General features: G+C 58.8%; 1 long non-coding RNA gene across 1 annotated transcript; it reads right to left on the reverse strand.

Annotated features, from left to right (window-relative positions):
- Positions 1 to 432: 432 nt before the first annotated feature.
- On the reverse strand, positions 433 to 2,791 carry LOC115304515. Its single transcript, XR_003914472.1, has 3 exons — positions 2,553 to 2,791; positions 552 to 698; positions 433 to 463 (listed from the first exon to the last, which is right to left on the reverse strand). It is a non-coding gene; the product is annotated as an uncharacterized LOC115304515 (long non-coding RNA).
- Between the last annotated feature and the right edge of the window lie 12,873 nt (positions 2,792 to 15,664).

Here is a 15,664-nt window from a genome sequence, read left to right on the forward strand (position 1 = left end):
CCCCCCCCCCCCCCCCCCCCCCCCCGCCTTGGCCACACGCAGCACACTCGGCAGCGGTGTGCGAGCGGGCCGGGGGCTGGGTTTTGGCCTGGGCCCCGTTTCCGGCCAGCAGTCCGTGCGGTGACGCCTGAGCCAGCATGTGCCCTCTCCCTCCTCCTGCCGACGCAGCCGTCATCTCTGGAACTCCGTACGCATGCGCCGCAGATGAAGTTGGTCCGGTTTCTGTTGTAGCCTGCAAGTATTGGCTGCCCCTCTGCTTCAGAAACGCTTTTTAAAAAAAAAAAGGAGGGGGCCTGGGGGGCTCAGTCGGTTAAGCGTCCGGCTTCGGCTCACGTCACGATCTCACAGTCTGTGAGTTCGAGCCCCGTGTCGGGCTCCGTGCTGACAGCTCAGAGCCATGAGCTGCTTCCGATTCTGTGTCTCCTCTCTCTCTGCTCCTCCCCCTCTCATGCTCTGTCACTCTCTATCAAAAATAAATAAAACATTAAAAAAAATTTTTTTAAAAAGGAAACATATAACACTTTCTCATTTAAAAAAAAGGCCAAACCTACAAGGTGGGCCTTGGGCGCCCCGCCGCCCGCACCTCATGGTCACAGGGAAGCGGAGTTGGCGTCTCTCGCGGATTCCAGGCAGCAGCAGGAGCGTTTTACTAAACATGAGGGGATGCGTTTCCCCGCGGTGGCGTGTGCACGTGGACGCTATGGAAGGAGCACGGAGAACAGAGAGGAATGAAGTCCCCTCCCTCCTAGCCAGCCGGCCCCCTCCCTGCGGGCACTGCTCTCCCTGATTCTGGAACATTCTTCCAGAGGTGGGGTGAGGTCTTCCCAACATTTTCAGGTGATGTTTATTCATGGCCACGCTTGATTCCTTCCAGGCTCATTTCTGTAAACCCTTCCAGGGTTGTTAAAGAGTGTGTGAGAGGCGGCTGGCCCTGAGCTTCGATCTGCCTGCCTAACTGCCTTCACTAATCACGCCGAGATCCAGCGGATAAAAATAGCCCCCAGGGTCGGAGGGCGAGTGAGCGAGCCCCCCCATGCGGATGGAGGGCGCAGGGCTGAGGTCCCACGGACTCCAGCTGGCCGGCTGAAATCATCGCTCTAATTAAATAAACCAACCTCAACTGCTATGCAAACATTGGGACAGAGGTCTTGGGCTATTTACTTAGGGGGAAGCGGAAAGAAAGTAAGAAGGCACTTTCTGGAAAAAATTCCAAATTGTTTTCCTGAGTGCTCTGTTCCTAAGCAAGATGAGAAGGCTCTCTCTGTCTCTGTCTCCTTCCCTCTCCTTCTCCAGCCTCTCCCCTCTCTCTGTGTTTTCTCTTAAACCTGAACAAAAGTCTTCTGTTTTTCAGTATTGGCTGGGACTTCTCATTTTGCAATATTCTGGCCAGCAACCCATAAAACCTGGCTTGAGACTCCCCTCCCCCAGGAAGGCCTCCAGGATTCCTCCCCTGACCTTCAGGTGAGCTCAGCATTTCTGGTGGTGCTAATACCACTGCCAGGATGTCATTTTGCACTTACAGATGACTCCTGTTATAACTCATTTCTGAGGCTTCATTGGTGTCTATTTCAGCTTTGCAAACAGACTGTGTGTCACATTCGGTCTGAAATGGTCTCTTTTGTTTCTTTCCTATTTCCCCGAGCTGAGCTCATGTCACGCGTCAGCGGCACCTTCTCCAGTAACCCAGGACCCAGGTAAATGGTGTCCTCGCCTCCCAGCCTCCCAGGCTTCAAACCTCCCAGCCTGGAAAGCATCCATGCCCTTGGGCGTGCTGACATTTAATGCCGTAACCGGATTTCACACTCCCAGAATCTGGATTAAGCACCTGTGTCTAGAAGTTTCAGGGAAAATAAGGGAGGCTGTGAGCTCGGGGTCTGACCTTCAGGCAGAGGATGGGGCTGGGGAGCAGCTGGTCTTTGCCCCCCCGGGACTAGGTGCCCTGGGATGTCCACCAGCTGAGCCACTGGCGGCCGGGGATGCCCTGGGCAGGGCTCCGGACTCGGCCACGCTGCCCCCACCCCCAGGCCGCTCTGCTGTCAGCAGGGGTCAAAGACCCTGGACCCCCTACCTTAGGTCCTGAGCAGGTACTGACGGGGCGGGGCCTTGCACAACACACAAGCCCTGCAGACTCTTAGGGTCCCCCCCAGGTTCAAAGTGAGTAGCTCTGAGTGGAATACATGCGAATTGGGGGAAGAAACCGGACTGAATTCAGCCGAAATCACTCCTGCTGGGGGCGGTCCTGAGACTCCCCAGCCACCCACACCCTCCTGCGGGAGCCCGGGCTCGGGGCCCAGGTGTGTGCCGACAGGCCCCTGGGAGCCCAGCGTGGGGGCCCCCGGGCGCGCCCACGGCCCCTGCTGACGGACGGCAGCTGGCCAAGCTGGGGACGAGGAGCAGAGCCGTGGGGGTGGGGGTGCGGGGCCGGCAGCCTCTGGGCCTTCGGGCGTCTTTCTCCTGAACCGAGGCTCTAAGAGTTTCTACCGAGTGGGCGAGCTGCCTTGTCTCCTGGGAGAAGAGCCCGGCGACAAGCAGAAGCCACTGCAGGAACTGACCGGTGGTCAGGGCCCCGGAAGAGACGCCGGGAGCTGCTGTCCCATCCGTCCTGTTCTCGCCTCCCGAGGGCCAAGCGTCCGGGGCAGCGTGCGGCGTCTCTGGACACCGGGTCCCCCCTCCTGGGAGAGGGCACGAGCAGCGTCCTTGGGGTCGGGCTTTGTCGGGTCACTGAGAACCTCGCCAGGCCCGTTGCGGGGCTGCCACGTGAGGCCGTGAGAACCGGTGACCCGAGGCAGCAGAAGTCCACTCCCGGAGGCCGGGCAGGAGCCTCTGCGGTTCTGGGCCTCGCCACTCGCCCGGCGGTGCCTCCGTCCTTGGCGCTCTGTGGTGCGGGCTCCACGCCGGGCGTCTGCCTGCTTCGCTCTCCGGGTCCCCATCCCTCTCCAGCCGTCGGACTTGGGGCCCACCCTCATTCCAGATCCTTCATCCAATCCCATCTGCAAAGACTCTATTTTCAGATAAGGTCATGTTTGCGGGTGCTGGCAATGGGGACGTCGCTTTCGGGCCCCGGGACTCCGTCCACCAGCCTGGTCCTGGCCTCTCAGTCTTGAACGTCCCTCCTTTGGTGGAGATAGACGGGGCTGAAGATACCCTTTGCTTCTCGCCGCCTGGGGACTCAGAGACGAAAAGACTCGTCCTGCCCTCAAACGGCCTGTGGTCTTTCTGCCCAGTGTCCTCTCAGGAGCCCGGGAGTCGCCGGAGGGGACGCTCCGTGTGCACGGAGAGAGGAGGGGGCGCGTCCAGCCGCCCACATCCGTGCGGTGTCCTCATAATCAGAAACAGACGACTGAGTAACCCTTGTCATTGCAGACCTACTATGTGCCTGGGTTTAGGGCCTCGCCGACCCTGGTGGACCATGTCTGGTCAGGGAACGGGCGCGCGAACAAGCCCACAGGAGGCGAGTCACAGGACGCACTTGTGCTGTGTTCATGGCGGCTCCGCAGAGCGCCTCTTGCACCAAACACGTCGACCGAGACGCCTCCGGAGTAGAAGACCTAGAAAAGATTATAATCGGCTAACATTTTGCAAATTAAATCTCATTTTACTATTTCAACAACAGTAGAAATCTTAGTAACAGAGATTTTTCCGCTGGCTGGTTCATTGAAAGAGTCCTAAAGCAAGGGACGATATTTTTAACGAACTAGAGATGTCTAATTTCCAACATAAACATGCACGCTTTCACCTTTATCTCTTTTAGTGCAGGGCCATGACCTTTTCTTGGAGGACCGGCCTGTTGTGGGAACCGTCTGTCCTTCCTGGTGCAAAGCACACATGAGCTCACGGTGTGGAATCCCCAAAGCTGGAAGTGTACGAAGGATTAGTAACTAAATCCCGGGGAGGGATGGGACGTACTCACTTGATAAAGGCACTGGGGAGCTTTCTGGGGTTCCGGAAAGTTCTCTATCCTAAACATATGGTAGTTATACAGGGGTGCCTGGGCGGCTTAATCTGTTAAGCGTCTGACTCTGGATTTTGCCTCCCATCACGATCTCGGGGTCGTGAGATGGAGCCCTGTGTCGGGGTCCGTGCTGGGCTCGGGGCTGCTTGGATTCTCTCTCCTTCTCTCTCTCTCTGTCTGTCTGCAACCCCTTCAACAGAAAGATTGGTTTTATGGATTTTATGCCTCTATAAGAAAATTTTAAAAATAAGGTGGAGTGAAAACTAGAGACGCCATGACATCAGCGTAGAGATCTACGGTTGTACGGTTTTCCTATTTTTTGTCAGGCACCCCGTCCACGGCCACTTCAGTAGCAGGGTTTTTTTAGACACGCTCGTTATGGAGTCTTTTTAAAGTTGTTCAACTTCGTTTTCATGGAAACAGGACGCTGTTCTCGCGTCCCGACGGCCGCAGTTGCCGTGTTGTTTAATCAGATCACACTTTGTGACCAGTTTCGGGAGCACCCGTGGCCGGCGCCCAGGAAGCACGCCGGAGCCCGGCCCTGCGCTCGGCACCCCTGTGCCCCCCAGTCCCCTCTGGGGGTGAGAGGAGCTTCTCTGAGCACGACCCGCGCGGGGACTCGCGAGCCATCACCCCCAGCTTCTCGCTTCTGTAAACCTGCCCGTGATTTCCTCTTCCCTGTGGGGAGGGCGGCAGCATCCCTGAGTGGACACGCTGTGTGTGGACTGAGCACACGGGCCGCCTTTCCCACACGGCTGTGATCTGGCCTCCGCCTGGGCGCTGTTTTTTGCCTCAGTTTACCTCCCCAGTGAATGGGAATACAAGCATTGCTGACCAGCAACCCCTGCAGGGACTACTTGGTGAAAACCAGACGTCACCCAGTGGCGCCCGGCCCCCGGGGTTGCCCTGGAGAGACTGTGTGGGCATCTGGGCGGCGGCCCCCTCCGTGGGCGTGGGCAGGGCGGGGGTTAATGTGGAAACAGTCCTCCTGCCGGTCTGGGTCCTGACACCGGTGTGGCACGCCCTGGGGGAGACAAGCGGGGAGGGACAGAGAAGGGGGGACGAGTGGGAAGGGACAGAGAAGCGGGAGCAGCCCCATGCGCCGGCTGGGCCCGGTGCTCCTCCCCACCGGCCCCTGAGGGGGCTCCTCCCCTTCCGAAGGCTTCTCCACGGTCAGAAGCACGGCTCCGGTGTGAGGCGTCGATAGGGAGCGCACTCTGCCCCCGACATTGGCAAGTGGGCGTCCGCACCCCCGGCGCCCCAAATGTGACCTTATGTGGAAATCGGGGCCTCGCAGACCCTTGTTGAGAGGCGGTGCGGGGGGCCGGGAGGCCCGAGCAGGGACTGGGCTGGGACACGGACGCCCGCACGCAGAGGCCCATCACGAGAAGATGAAGACAGGCAGACCGACGTCCCCACGGCAAGGACGGGGGCTCGGGAGGCACCCGCCTGGCCCGCATGCGGGTCTTGGACTTGCATGTTGGTGCCCACGGGCCACACACCACATGCTCGTGAGCCACAGGCGGTGGGGCCCCCTGTGACTGCAAACCACAGAGGCCGGCCATCAGAGACCGCGATTCCAACGTGACAAGTGTCGTTAGAGAGGACGTGGCCCCCGAGCCCCGGTAACCAGCGAGCCGCCGACTGTCTGGTGGACCCTGGCTCTGCCCCTCCCGGCTGTGTGCCCCGGGGCTCGTGCCTTCACTTCTCTGCGCCCCGTGTCCCAATGGGAGGTAAAAACCGAGGCTCGCCTTATGGAGTTACCTGAGGATCCGGTGAGTTAATGTTTGCAAAGGGTTTAGGGCTTAAGGTAGCACCAGGGAAAGGAAAGCACGTTGTTTGCTGTTCTCTCCGTCACCTGAGAGGCCCAGGGACACGTGACAAGGGTCACAAGGGGTGGCTTGGAGGTGGGCAGAGCCGTGGTCCTGAGTACGGTGCTCACACACTCGGTGCCAGGAACTCTCACGCTGTTAGGGGCTGGGAGGAGACAAAGAGCATTGGTCCATGTGGACTAAACCTGTGCGTGTTCGCCTCCATCGAAATTGTCGGGGCGCTTGGGGGCTCGGTCAGTGAAGCGTCCGGCTTCGGCTCAGGTCATGGTCTCACGGTTTGTGGGTTCGAGCCCCATGTCGGGCTCTGTGCTGACAGCTCAGAGCCTGGAGCCTGCTTCTGATTCTGTGTCTCCCTCTCTCTCTCTGCCCCTCCCCTGCTCATGCTCTGTCTCCCTCTCTCTCTTAAAAGTAAATAAACATTAAAAAAATTAAAAAAAAGAAATTACCAATGAGATGTTTTCCAGCTTAGAAAATAAAACCAAAAACATTTAACAACATTTATTAATTCATTGACAAATCACAACCATTAACCCTTTATGTATTTTTTAAATGTGTATTTTTGGGACAGAGAGAATGTGTGCAGGGGAGGGGCAGAGAGAGAGGAGGCACAGAGCCCGACGCGGGGCTTGAACCCACGGCCTGCAAGATCATGACCTGAGCCGAGGTCAGACGCTCAACTGACGGAGCCCCCGGCGCCGCCCCCTTGTACCTAAACATACGTACCTCATGGTAAACAGCCGTGATCGCATCTGTGTGCGTGTCCTCGCTGTCCGGCGTGGTGGGGGTGCTGGCCCCCCGTCTGCCTCTGCGACCCCCTGTCCGATGCTGTTTTGGTGGAAGGCGGAGACACGCCTGCACACTCACGCCTGCGGCTGGGCAGGAAGGGCCTCGTGGGGCCTCACGGAGGCCGAGAGTCCAAGGTGCCGGAGCCCAGCCTCTCACACCCACGCCACCCTGACTACGAGCCGCACGCCCGGCTGGGACCCTCGGCGCCCCGGCGGCGGCAGTGACGACTTCCTGTCCTGACTCCCCAGGGCCTCCGGACCCCGGGCCCATCCGCCTCCTGCCGCGTCGAGCCCTGCGTGTCGGGATCGGCGCTCACGGCTGAAGACCGAACGCTGTGAGAGTTCGCTGCTTCCTCAGACCCCTACACACAGTCCAGCGGCCCGAGAGCCCCGGGCTCAGCCCGATCAGACCTTTGGTGGCCAGGAGACGCCGCTGTGGCGTCTCTGCGGGGGCGGGGTCAGAGGCCATGGGGGCCCGGGCTGCCGACTGCTCACCCCGGGGCCGGTCTGCTGCCCGGGGCATCGGAGGAACAGACCCCGCAGGGGAGGTAAACAGCACGCATGTGCGCAGGGCAGGGGGCTCGTGTGACGGCGGGCTGCCTCGTGCACGCTGGGACCCGGCGAGCCAGGGCCTGAGACCCGCTGAACGCAGATGAAGACCCAGGTCCCAGCTGGAAAACACCCGTGGTGTCCGGGCTCCCATGGAGTCGGGAGGCCCACCCACCCCAGGAAGGGCGCTCGTGTGGCTCAGGACGCAGATTCTGATGCTAATCTCATCTGGAAATAGCCTCACTGACACGCCTGGAATGCTCCCAGAATGCTCTGCAACCCGACGTCTGGCCCAGCCAAGGTGACTCTTGAAATTGACCCCCATGCCTGCTCAGGGCTGTCCAGGCCTGTCCTTCCCCCTCAACCCCCGCTCAGGGCAGAGTGAGGCGGGAGAGCCCAGTCCGGCCTCACCTCTGCCCTCTGAAACTGGAGATGCTGAGCCCCCAGACCTCCCAGCTGTCCCTGCCCTCGAGGCCCACCTGCGAGCACCTCCGGGGGCCGGTGTGGCCTGTGGTGTTGGCACCAGCCCCCTGGGCGGGGCGTGAGCGGGTTTGGGTCCGAGAGACCCACAGCGACTGCAGGGGCCTCCCGGTTCCCTCCGCAGGGCCCCGCCCATGGGGACCAGCATCCTCATCTGCTGGCCCGTCTTCGGGCATCTGACTGTTCTCACGGCTTTCCCAGGAGCTGGCTTCCACACAGCGCCAGCGGGACCTGGCGCCCATGCCTCTCGTCCGCCCCAAAATGGAAAAGCCACGTTTCACTTTCCAGGTTTCACCAGTCGCCGACCCGAGGCACCCGGCCGCCGCCACCCCTCTCGCTCCACCCGGATGAGGCCGTCCCACGGGGGTGAGGGGATCTGGACACCACGCGGCACCCCGGCCCGGGCGGGGACAGGCCCACAGAGGCCCACGGAGCCGCCCTCTCCTCCGCACCTCCGACCGGAGGCTGGAAGTGTGAATAAACTCCAGGCACCTACCAACGACAGCAGAGACAAACGTAAGCCTTATTGACTCAGGAGGTAAATATTGACGGAACTTAAATACCAAATCAATAGTCACCTCAAGGGACAGCGCAGCCTGAGACTGGGGTTGGGACGTGTGTGCTGGAAGTTACCGCGACTCCCACGTCTCCGCCGACGCGGCGGCAGGTGCGGCGATGTTCTAACCCGGCGGCGCGGGGACACTGGATTTCTAGAGGTGCCGTCGCCAAGGGAGACCATGAGCTCGAAGCGTCAAGAGCCAGGATTTGAGAGCCGCAGGGGCAGCACAGAACAGACCAGAAAGCCCATCGCTGATGCTCCTGGCTGAGCGCTCGGCCGAGAGGAGACACAAGTGCGGCCAGAAGCGCACGGCGTCCAGGCTCACCAGCCTGGCCCTGTGAACCGCACCGCATGGTGTGCGGAGCGTTGCACCAGCCCTTGGCCCGCATGGCTCTCGCGGTGGCCCGTGCGCTGCGGGGCCTCTGCTCTGTGCACGGCGCTGAGGCGCCAGGGACCAAGCAGGGCTGACTTTGGAAAGAGAAGATGCGGGAGGCGTCGGGGCTTAAGAGAGGATGCTGGGGGGAAGAAACCAGAAATTAAAGTTGGGCAGTCCCACCCAGGGGCCTCCCCACCGTGACTGGGGAAAGGGATGGGCCCCTCGCCCCAGCCCGGGACAGGGACAGATGGGGACCCCCAGCCCGGGGAAGCTGCCTTCAAGGTCACAGATGGTTTCCAGCAGCAAGTCCAGCACGTTGCCCAGCAGGGCAGCTGCGTTAGTCACCTGGGGACGGCCAGGGCGTGCTGAGGCCACCCTCCCCGCCACCATGTGAGCGGTTCTGATATCCTGGCCTTCAGGAGTTCATCACAAGTCACTGAGGTAACGTGTTCGAGCCCCCGGGACAGGCTTGCTCAGGGAGGAGGCCCAGAAGCAGTGGCTGCTCCTTTCATCCTGGCTTTCACCAGGGGCCGTCCCCTGCACCTTCCCGATGCCTCCATGACTCTGATCCCTCTGGGTCACCTCCTGCATCCCTGGCCCTACTCCGAGCTCCTGCAAGGTTCCATATGGCAGGTGCCCTTGGAGCCACTGAAGGCAGAGGCCGGGGCCCCAACAACTGAAGCGGGGTCTCCGCCGGCAGCCTGGGCTCAGAACCACTCACCACCCTTGTATGTCAAGCTGCTGGACAGGAGGACCCAGCACTCCAGGCAGCAGACCTCCCGCCCTCGGGCTCCCCGCGAGCCTCCCCCCAGTCAGCCCGGCCTCCTCAGCTTTTACCTCCCCTCCATTCTTTAAAACAAGAGTTTGTGTGGCGGCGCCTGCATGGCTTGGTCTGTTAAGTGTCCGACTTCAGCTCAGGTCATGATCTCGAGGTTCGTGGGTTCGAGCCCCGAGTTGGGCTCTGTGCTGACAGCTCAGAGCCTGGAGCCTGCTTCCGGTTCTGTGTCTCCTTCTTTCTCTGCTCCTTCCCTGCTCGTACCCTGTCTGTCTCTCTCATAGAAATAAATAAACATTTAAAAAATGTAAAAGAGGCTATGTAACAAAGGAATACACCCCATTGGACACGCGGTACATATGCACACGGGAAAACGGAAAAGTCCTTCCTCCCACCTCGTCTGCTCTCCTCCCAAAATTAGCCTCCATGACACCAGACATTTTTAAAAATATTTATTTATTTTAAGAGAGAGAGCGTGAGCAGGGGAGGGGCAGAGAGAGGGAGAGAGAGAGTCCCAAGCAGGCTCAGTGCTGCCATCGCAGAGCCCGACTCCAGGCCCCACCTCAGGAACTGCAACATCATGACCTGAGCAGACGTGAAGAGTCAGACGGGACCTGCCCGAGCCGCTCAGGAGCCCCCGGGCATTTGCCTATGACGACACACGCATGCATAACCGCAGCTCTCCAAATTATCTTCATGGTATCTTGACTTTCTGTAAACGGGCCCATGCTGTGCACGTGGGCCTGTGACTAACCTGTTCAATGGAATGAATGGGCATGGATAGAACAGACTGACTGTCATCTCATCGACGGGATCAGTGCTCAAGCTTGGTGACCTCGGGACCCCTGTACGCTCCTAAAAATCCATGAGGGTCCCGAGGAGGTTGTGTCGCTGTGGGTTACAGCTGCTGACATTTACCATAAGAGAAACCAAAGCTGAGAAATCAACATGTACGAACTCACGGAATGATAAAAGTAAACCCCATTACATGTTAGCACGTCTGACGCGTCTGTGTGACGAACAGCTGCTTCCCCAAAGAGCATTACGGAGAAGAGTGCCTCGTGCGACATGTCTGCAAGCGCCCGGATTCTCACGTCTGCTCCCGCCGCCTCTCCGCGGCCGCATCCTGTGGCTGCTGCAAACCCACCGTGCGCTCGTGAGAAAACGAGGCCGAAAACGGCAAATAACGTCTTCCTGTTATGAAAACAGCTCTGAGCGCACGGCCCGCTGAGCAGCCCTTGCAGCCGCCGGGCCAGGACCTCACCACTCGCGCTACTTTCTATTTAAGGACGTCCCGTGTGTGGAGTGAAAGACTCTGCTCATAAGTTCATCTTGATGAACGCACACCGACTCCCGTTTCTGAGCTCCGGCTCCGTCCCGGACACAGGAGGGCGGGGGAATGAGCTTCCCAGTGGCAGGCGCCGGGCATGGAACAGGCCGGTGAAGGGAGTGGATGTGTAGCGACTTTCAGGTGGTGATCAAGCCCACGGGGAAACATTCAAGCAGAGAAGAAGAAATCGAGGGCTGTGTGCTGTTGTGTTCAACCCAGGGTTCAAGGACATCCCGCCTGCGGATGCTGGGTCAGGGCTGAGGGCAGAGCCCGGGGCAGGGGCGGGAGGGAGCCCTGGCCGGGCGGGGACAGGGCTGCGTGGGGACCGTGCAGCGGCGAGGCGACAGGGACAAGCCTCCAGGTGTCACTCCACGGGAGGCAGAGCTGTTTTGGTCGGCTCAGCCTGCGTGGCCAAGTGCCACGGCCTGGTGTCCCCAACCGCAGACATGCTCACACCTTGTCACCTCGTCGGTGGCTGGCAGTCCTGGGTCAAGGTGCCGGCTGATTGGGGTCTGTGAAGACCCCTCCCACGGGGTGCTCACGTGGCCTTTCCTCGGTGTGCCTGCACACGAGGCCGCCAAGCCCGTCAGATGGGCGACACACATCTTCCGTCTGTATCAGAAGTCAGAGAAGGGTCTCGGGCCGGGACTGTGTAATCTGATTTGCATTCAGAAACAAAGTCATGCGGCTGTGGGAACCTCTGGGGAGCAGGAGCCCGCAAGGAAGCTTTGGCCGTAAACCACGCCGGGCCACGGCCCACGGCCTCGTGGGTGACAGTGGAGGGGGAGGTTGTTAGCTGTGAAATTAAAGCCGAGCGGGCCGCTAATGCTTGAGCACATGGAACTCAAAAGAAAGAGGGGGACCTTATAAGGAGAGACGGACGCAGAGAGACCCAGAGACGCACGGGCAGAATACCCCGGAGGATGGAGGTAGGGAACGCAGGGGTGTGCCTGCAAGGAAGGGAGCGCCAAGGACCGCCAGCCCTCAGAAGCCGGGGGAGAAGATGGCGTGTGGCCCCTGAGTCTGGGTTATCAAGGTCACTGCAGCGCTGCCTTGGGGTCGGAGCTGCTCACGCTGGGAACAGCGAGACGCCGTGTCAGTGAGGAAACTCGAATAAAGGTGTAGAGCGGCTCACGCGGAGAGAGCCCGCCTGGCCAGCCGCGTGAGGAGGCCATCTTGGAAGTGGATTCTCCAGACTCGGTTGAGCCTTCAGATGAGCCTGCGGCCCCAGGAGGCACCCTGAGCAGACAAGCACCCAACGGAGTTCCTGTTGTTTTCAACCACTGAGTCTGGGGCTGACGTGTTACACAATTGTCGATATTTAAGGCAATAATCTGATCTGAAAATTGTTTTTATTTTCAGAGATGAGTTAACCCCTTTAGCATGTATTGGTTGGGTGAATGCGTTTGATCTTAATCTGTTATTTTGTGCTGTGATGTCTAGATCTGTCTACCTGCATATGTAGATACAGATGCTATGACTATGTCCGCGTCCAGCCGTCCCTGTACCTCGAGGAGACCCCTAAAATATTCTATGTACACACAGAAATTGCAAGTTCCCCCGATGCACCCACACACGTGAACCATCTTCTAGCATGTGGTCTGTGCTACAAACTTTTCAAATGCTAATTTTCTGAAATTTAAGAAGGTGGTGCTCATGGTCCAGCCATGTCCTCTGTACCCACGCCTTCGTATAATCCCCGGGCTTCCTTCTATCCTTCGCCAGGGTCTGTGGGCCCCCTGCTGTGAGCAGGACAAAGTGGCTTCTCTCCTCCTCCTCCATCTGCTTCTCCTTTCCTTCCTGCTCCAGCGCACCCCAGTGTTAATCAAAAGTTACCTTTTGGGGCTCCTGGGGGGCTCAGTTGGTTAAGCGTCCAACCTGATCAGCTCAGGTCATGATCTCGCAGTTCATGAGTTCGAGCCCCAAGTCAGGCTCTGTGCTGACAGCTCAGAGCCTGGAGCTGCTTCCGATTCTGTGTCTTGCTCTCTCTCTGCCCCTTCCCCACTTGCACTCTGTTTTTCTCTCTCTCTCTCTCAAACATAAATAAACATTAAAAAGAAAAAAGAAGAGAGGTAGGCTAGATTTTAAAAAAAACCCTTCACCCCACCATCGTCTGCTATTGAAGTGACAGAGTCTGATGCCTTTTCTCTACCTTGTCCACAGGCCTAAAGGATCTCCCCCCGTACGTGATCTCCCCTGGGCCCCTGGGGAGCTCCCCACCCGTCCTCCAGGCACAAGCCACCTAGGGCTCCGGCAGAGAGAGAAGGTGGGATTTGGAATAAAACACCCGGCTTCCAAACCCAGCTCTGTGATTCCTTTGTCATCCTAGACGTCATGTGGCTTCTCTGAGGCCCATCTGTGAAATGGGTTTAACAGTGGCTCTGGCATCCCTCTTGCACAGACTAGAGGTCTGGCGACAGACGCCGGCACGTGTGAACAGGTGCTGCAAAGTGCCGCGCCGGAGTCGGACGGTACTGCTCTGTGCGCTCGCCCACCTCAGTGCTTCCCACCATCTTCCACCAACCGGAGCGTTTTATGAGCCAGAAGGAGGCAGGAAGCCCGCCCCGCGAGCTGTGTCCAGGCGGCCGGAGGCGCTCTGCCCCCGAGACAGAACTTCACATTTGTCCCTACAAATTCTCATCTTGTTGGCCTTAGTCTTTTTTCTTTTAATGTTTACTTATTTTTGAGAGAGACAGAGCATGAGTGGGGAACGAGGAGAGAGAGAGAGAGAGGGAGACACAGAATCCGACACAGGCTCCAGGCCCTGACATGTCAATTCGGAGCCCAACCTGGGGTTTGAACTCATGAACTGCTAGATCACAGCCTGAGCTGAAATCAGATGCTTAAACGACTGAGCCCCCAGGTATGCCTTGCTGGCCTTAGTCTTATTTTAGGATCTCTTCAAGATTTGTTCAACTTGGGGGCGCCTGGGTGGCTCAGTCAGTTAAGCGTCCGACTTCAGCTCCGGTCATGATCTCACGGTTTGTGAGTTCAAGCCCTGCATTGGGCTCTGTGCTGGCAGCTCGGAGCCTGGAGCTGCTTTGGATTCTGTCTCACCTTCACTAACCCTCCCCGACTCACATGCTCACACACTCTCTCTCTCTCAAAAATAAATAAGCATTAAAAATTTTAAAAAAAGATTTGTTCAAGTTGAAAATTTCATTAGCTTTGGTAACAAGTCCTTGCTCCTGTTACTGATAAAATTCTGGCCCCTTGGAAGCCTTCCCTCTGGGTCAATGGTGGCCACTTACCTCCGTGGATTATTCCCACTTGGGTCCTGATGACTCAGCCCCTCACAAGCCAGCCCAGTGGGGCTCAGCGTCTTCCTACGAGCTCGCCCTGCTGGTTCGCTCCTGTAAGTGTGATGCTCACGAGTGTGTCCTGGAGGTCCCGTGAGGCTTGATGGTGGCGTCAGTGCTCCCGCGTGTGTGTGACACGTGTTAATAACAGGAAACGCACATACACGGGTCTCTCAACCTCAGTCCTACACACTCACGGGGCCGGTGGTTCCCCGAAGTGGGGCTGGCCCTGTGCCGGAACACTCCGTGGCTCCCTGGTCCCCTCCCACCAGCGGCCAGCAGGCTCCCCCCGCCCCCAGCCGTGGGCTCCCCTCCAGCCCCTGCAGCCCGCACCCGGCGGCCCTGGCCCCTGCGTGGTGTTCCGGCTCGGACCCTCACCTTCGTTAGTCCGCGTCCTTGTCGGCCGGGGCTTTGCTGTGGCTACAGTATCATTACAGCGTCTCCCTTCATCTCCTCTCCTGGAAATTAATACAGTTTATAGTTTAAAAGAAAAGATTCCCTGAAAGCACGTAATCTTAAGTCTTTGTTGATGTGTTCTCTAGGCTTACGGCGTGGTCCCTGCACCGTGTTCTTGAGGGTCCTGGGCACCCCGACCGTGTGTCCAGAGCTGAGAGTGGCGTCTGCACGCTGGAAGGACGTGCTGTCACTGCTCTGTCACTGCTCTGTCACCGGCCCTGCACCAGGAAAGCAGCCACGCCCAGCACTTCTGGGGCGTTCTTTGCCCTCTTCCCATGGAGAGCCGGAGCTGGTCCCCCCTGGCATCTGGAGGCCCCCGTAGCTGGAGCTGGGGCGGGGGGACACACAACTTCCTCCACCACCGACCAGAGCTGTTTTCCCCACCGTGTCCTCCCCTGAGGCCAGTGCCTGTGTGAAGTCTGCCGCCCTGCAAGTGCCATGCTGGGAGGGAGCCCACGCTGGCCACAGCCAGCCCCCGGGGCTCCAGGCCACCTGCTGAGGCCCCAGGCACGGGAGCGAGCACGTGAGTGTCCCGTGGCCCCCGGGACAAATTCCAGAGGGACCGGAAGGATGCCTGGTCCTCGTTGGCCATACTGTCAAGCTGTGCCCCTAAGTCTTGCTTGATTATCCAGGGGAATGCACCAGAATCTGATTGGCTATTTCCCATCGACGAAGGCCAAGGCTTTGTGAAGTTATATGTGAGTCTGTGCACTTTTTGCAGGTGATCTCTGTCTGGAGGAGAAGATCTAGTTCCCAGCAGGGCAGCGACCGCGAGGCTCCCGCTGAGAAGACACTCTGCGTGCCCGTCTCTCCTGAGACAGGGCGCCCTGTCCGTCCGCTGCTCCCGGAACCAGTCTTGCCATCTTGGCAGCTCCCGGGCTCGCTCTCACACACACACACACACACACACACACACACACACGTCCCGCTGGGCCCCAGCTCAGCGCACCCCCACACAAACGCCGTCTGAGCTCGTGCGTAATTTGAACGTGCTGCAGCGGACAGAGGAGTAACCGGGACACGGGAGGCCGAGAAGGCCTTATTTCATCCAATGTCACCAAATATCCTTTCAAGGTCTCCACAACATACAAAGGTCTTCATGACCAGTTTACACTTTTCTGGGTACATTTTTTGGGTGTGTATTGTACGTTAAGGGCACAGCTCAGTTGGGATGCCACCTTTTCAACCGTCAGAGGGAAACACGGCGATACCAGAACGGCGCAGGGAAGGCGTGTTTCAGGAGGGGTGACTTAGGCTGCGCCTGCAGGACA

The sequence above is a fragment of the Suricata suricatta genome, chromosome 2 (assembly GCF_006229205.1).
Source record: "Suricata suricatta isolate VVHF042 chromosome 2, meerkat_22Aug2017_6uvM2_HiC, whole genome shotgun sequence".
Classification (NCBI taxonomy): Eukaryota; Metazoa; Chordata; class Mammalia; order Carnivora; family Herpestidae; genus Suricata; species Suricata suricatta.